Genomic DNA, 5,729 nt, shown 5'->3' with positions numbered 1-5,729 from the left:
GAGAGTGTAAAAAATAGTAGTATTGATTTTACAAAATTCGATGAGTTTGGCAAGCCATGACTTATGATGGAATAATATTTGTCTACTTACTCCAACAGATAAATTCTAAACAAGCCGGTTCAACAAAAATTAAATTGTCTCTTGGGGGGGAAGAACACAATCAAGAAAACCCCAACAGAAGATTATGAGTTGGGTTTACTCAAACTTCACCCTATCACTCACAATCCGCTTACCCCTCCCTCAACAAAATAGAGTGTGATTTCCCCAATGCTTAAAAAATAAAAAGTAAAGGATCGGGTGAAGCCTGTGGCGCACATGCGCCGAAGATTACTCAAGCAGCGATTGGGTCTGGTTCCCCAAAACTAACTAGATTAACACGTGGAACGCTACCAGTAGCGCTCCCATCTACCATGTTAGCACCCTCAATGGTGCTATCTTCAACTCTCACAATAGTAACACCCTCGGTAGTGCTCACAGACTCCGAAGTACCATTTCAAACCTCTCTGGGTCGTTGTTGTCGCAACTCCTCATCCACTATAGACACCTACCGTGCATTCTCAATCTGTTAGCTCTCTCTCTCTTCGTTTGTGTCTCGACCTCAAAATTATTAGAATCATGATCGGAGCGGGGGATCATCCAAGCATCATGGGAAGAGGCGTATGGAGGCATAGTATCGCCTAATAGGGCACTCAACAGCGTATCATCAACCGGTGTCGTTGGGCAAACTCTGTCTCAATCTTTGAGGGATCAAGAAGTACATCCATGTCAGCACAGAGGCTTTCTAACTTCTTATTGAATATATTTAGATAACAGTTAGGTCCGGCCTCTCCAGAACTCACTCTTCAAATGCATCCAGGTGCTTATGAACGACCTAGACCTTCTGATCCATCAGGTATTCCAACTGAGCCTCAGACTCTGCTATCGAACGCAACATCTAGGGCTTCACATGTTGAAGTAGCATAGTCATCTATGCCTCCACCTTCTAGACTCGGGATAGAGGGATGAGAGTGGACCTAGAGGGGTGAAAGGCTCTGGAAGATCTAGGGGCCTGACTGGTGGCCGGTGAAAGACGAGCCTGGGTGTCAGTTGCAAAAAGATAATTAGTCAAATCTGTCTAAGATTTGTTGTTGATCGTACATGTGGTTCTCTTGTGACCGGATCTCTTACAAATTGAATATTTTTTCCTCCTCTTGCTTTTGAAATTCTCGCCTACACCCTTGACACATTTTCTTTTCTTCCTTCCAAGATTGGTATCGACAATGGGTGGAAGAACATTCACATATAGCAATTCTTCTGGCACACACCATGTCAATTTGATAGGGACAACATTAATTGATTCAGAGTATACAAGGAGGTACGTTTCAGCTTTATATAAAGGCAAAGAATATTCATAGAGGCTCATACCATATTCATCGCCATGCTTCGATCTCAAAGCAGTCATTGCATGAACGCTAGGTATCTTGAGAAGTCATATTCCTACAATAACATGACTATTCTAATGGGTTAAAGTGGAAGTAGAACCTGAACTGAACACGGTGAATTGATTTCCATCCCCATTTATGTTCTCTATGTACAAGGAGTCGCCCTCGATCATTTTTTTCTTGCGATTCTTTCGGCAGCCGACAACATATTGTTACCCTTTGATTTAAAGACCTATGCATGTCTCTACCTAAATAATTCTCCAAATCTCTTAGCAATTGAATTAAATATGGATGCAACGGGGTACTCTCTCTCGTCTATCAACATAGTGTTAAGTGACTCGGCAATATTTGTGGTCATCACATAATACCTGTTAAACACCTCCAAAGAATATACCTTTGTCGCGTTGCAGTATAAATAGAGGGAATCTCCACATTGGTGATTTATCCGAAGATTTTCAGTGAGGTGTTCATGCAAAATCCGTGATGAGCAAGACTGTAAACCTTTGCAATACCGTCGGCAATGCTCTTGTGTCTATCAGAAATAAAACATAAATTTGATTCATCGACCATAATATCCTTCAACTTTTCAAAAAAGAACGTCCAAGATGCATTGTTCTCTTTGTCCACGACACAAAAGGCAATTGGATAAACATGATTCTCCGTATCTTGTACAACAACACTCAGCAATAACCCTCGAATTTACCATGTAAATGAGTGTCGTCGACCGCAATTACCTTTATCATGTGAGAAAATCCTCTAATGCAAGCACCAAAAGCTAAGAAGTAATACATAAATATATGAGTATCCTTGCTTACCATGATGGAATAGCTAGAACCAACATTAAGAGTGTCGAACGTATATGAAAAGGTCAGTAAGCATGAATATTTATATTCCGCTGTCCCTAGAACCATTTCCTTGGCGTTCACACCTCCCTTCCAACATTTCCAATAGATTGGACTACAGCATAAAAATATTTAAAACAGTCATCTGAACATTTGGACCCGTGCCATGGCGACAAAGATTCACACAAAGCAACGCAATAACTTTGGTCAAGAGTTTTCTATGGCTGCTGATGGCATGTTCAACATCGTAACTGTGATCACCAATATATTTGTTGATACGAAATATATCCGAACACTCATATTTTTTTAGCGCAACATCCACACACAAATACAAGACACACATTTTACCTTTAAGTATTTATTACAACTCTTCACTGTAGCAAAATCAAAATATTTTCTAGCCACTGCTTCGGCTAATAACAACTGTAGCTCACTCTTGGAACTGAATGTTTGATTCATGTAATAATAAGTTCAATCTGAGAAAGTTGGCTGGGTTGTGATCTCAATTCCGGCTTTGCCTCATCTTCTTCAAAATGTTAAAAATCTTCTGAATCTACTGGTTGATCTTCAACATCCAATGAATGATCATGCCCTTTCATTGAATCATCACCCAAATTATCATTTGATTGATCACAAAAGCTCTCATTTGGTTGATCACCCAAGTTATCATTTTCAAACGAGTCGTTGTCGTTAAAAGAATTCGTTAGTTCAGTCAGAGAACTCGCAATGACTTTTATCCTCAACATAGGCCTAGAGCCATCAGCAGCAACATCCATCATGTAAAAGCTCACATGCCTATCATTCTTTATGAATGCGGGATGCATTTTTTCCTTTCCATTCATTTGATAGCTTACCACAAAGTTGTCTGGCTCGCAAGATAGATCACCGGCCTCAATTACACTTGCAATTATATCGTCATATGAACCACTACGACGCAAGGAAATAGAAACTATAGTCTTACTAAAAGATTTCCAAAACCAGGTTTTGGGAGTCTCCTCCCATGCTCCCATATAGTCACCAACAACAACATATTCAGCGACTGTCATATATAGACTACATTGATAGATACTAGATCACGATATCGGTATCTAGAGTCGATGACTGGTACGAAATCCATACAAAATGCGAATGAACGAGAATGGGTTCAGATCAAGCTCGAAATGGTTAAAATGTATTTATAGTCTAAACAACTAAAGATGATCTAAAAACGAGTTATGAAGTAATTTTGAAAGATTTTTGCAAGTTTCAAGAATGGCAGGAATTTTTTTTCTTTAAAGCTATTTGAAAGAAAATGGTGTAAAAATGAAAGCAATGACTAAAATGATGATGATTTCAACTGTGAAAGCTAAAATATTATTGGAAAAGTTGGCGGAATCAGCTAAATCGGCGCAAAAACTGGAGCATTTTGGTTTCTTTTTGAAGATCTTTTCTCCAGTAAAACTTTCAATAAATGAAAAAATAAAAAACAATTCCACATTTCTGTTGAATGAGTAGGGACCAAAGTGTAGTATCAAAAACTTGAGAGTAGGGTGTTGTATATTTAGGAAGAATATTGAGTGATGTCATATATGGTGTCTAAAGTATCAATTTTTTGAGACTTTTGTCTAAATGTTCAATTAAGTTTGAAGAGTGACTATTTTGTCAACTCTCGCAACTTTGTAATTGTAGCAATAAGATAAAGACTGAGATAAGGCTCTAAGTCCTTCGAAGCAATCTAAATATCATCATTCGATCACACAAGTGTGGATTCTTCATCTTTGCCATGGCAAGCACTCTCTCAACTTCACTAAGCACATTCATTTCACTTCGAATGATGATTTTCTACTTCTTAGTCATTCTCCTCTTGTAGCTACAAAATGGTTTATGTATTGTGTAAATGCATGTAATGAAAGTCCACATAATTCTATGTTAACAATTTTGTTGTCTTTTGTTGATACTTTGTTCTCCTAATATGAGAAGATTGGTAACTGTATTATCGTAAGGTAGTTGATCAACTGATTATGTACGCTAATATGTACTTGATCGTTCAATTTTGATTCTATGATTTTTGAATTTGTAAATCCGTTTTGCTAAAAAAAATAGAGCGCAACAATATTCTACAACATGTTAAAATTATTTTTTGACAATTTTGGAGAAAAGATCTAGTTAGATCATATTCTCTTTACTACTTGGATCAACCAATAAGTTGTGTTGAGCTTTTTTTGAAGCGAGTAATGAACATATAAAGCAAAAGGTTGGAATGAGTTGGAAATTTAGAATTAAAAATTGTGAACATAACAATTATAAAGTTGTGAGAATACTTGGCATTTCATTTCCTATAAGCTATGGTGGTTAAAATAGAGTAACCATTCTCTTATTCTTTTTTCAAAAAAAAAATTAGATGAGTAGTCGTTTTTCAGCAATGTGAGAATTGAGTATAGTCAACAATATTCTTATTGTCTTCTGATAGGAATGTAGAAATATTAGACTTAATTGCCTTTTAAATGATTTCATCATTTCAAATGAATTCATCATAAACTATGTTACAAGTGGAATGATCGTCATCGCTTGTTGATGTCCTTGATCGACTCAACAACTTCACATAGTTCAAGTTTTTGGCTCTTGATAAGACAACGTAAAGTTGACTTTGTGAATATACAGGTTTCCGCACATAAATTTTCACAAATCTAATGTTTGACCCTGCACTCAAATTCTCCATATATATAAAATGACTTAAACATAACATTAAATACCATGGGTGCACATCCACTTCTAAATTTTTGTCATTTTGATAGCTTAAATTATGCATTAATTAGATAAAATAAAGACATAATCAATGAAAGAGACATAATGCATATGTAGATGGGATAAAATTACTAACACTTACTTGAAATATTTAGTCAATCTTTACAATAAAAATACCATCCATGTACTTGCAAACAAATACCCATTAGGAATTGAAGAACAAGTGCACACATTTTACTGTCATCACAACTATATGTTAGAATCGAAAATAAGCAGGTGTAAATGCGGAGCTAGCAAAGCAAACCTCAAAAGACCAAGAGTAAGAAGACAACGAGAAATATACCAAAAGACACAGATTTAACGTGGTTCGGTCAATCGACCTACGTCCACAAAGGAGATGAGCAATCCACTATAAATATGAGAGTACAAAAAACAGAGAGAAACAACCTCAACCAATTCACTCGGAATACATGGGAGGTTCACACAAGTGATAACGTATCAAGCTTGTGACCCATAAATTCTCCCCCTAACCAAAACTCTCAAAACCCTTAAGACTACATTGTGAATGCTGATTAAGTTAGAAGGAACATACCTCTATTTATAGAGTCCTAAACCTTTTCCTACCAGAAAAAGGATTAGTCAGTCCAAAACATTTTCCTAAAAGAAAAACCTATTTATGGTAAGAAATTTAGGTCAAATAAAACCCAACAAATCTCCCCCTTGGCCTGAATTTCTGACAAAA

The sequence above is a fragment of the Solanum pennellii genome, chromosome 1 (genome assembly GCF_001406875.1).
Source record: "Solanum pennellii chromosome 1, SPENNV200".
Taxonomy (NCBI): domain Eukaryota; kingdom Viridiplantae; phylum Streptophyta; class Magnoliopsida; order Solanales; family Solanaceae; genus Solanum; species Solanum pennellii.
This window is presented reverse-complemented; position numbering follows the sequence as displayed.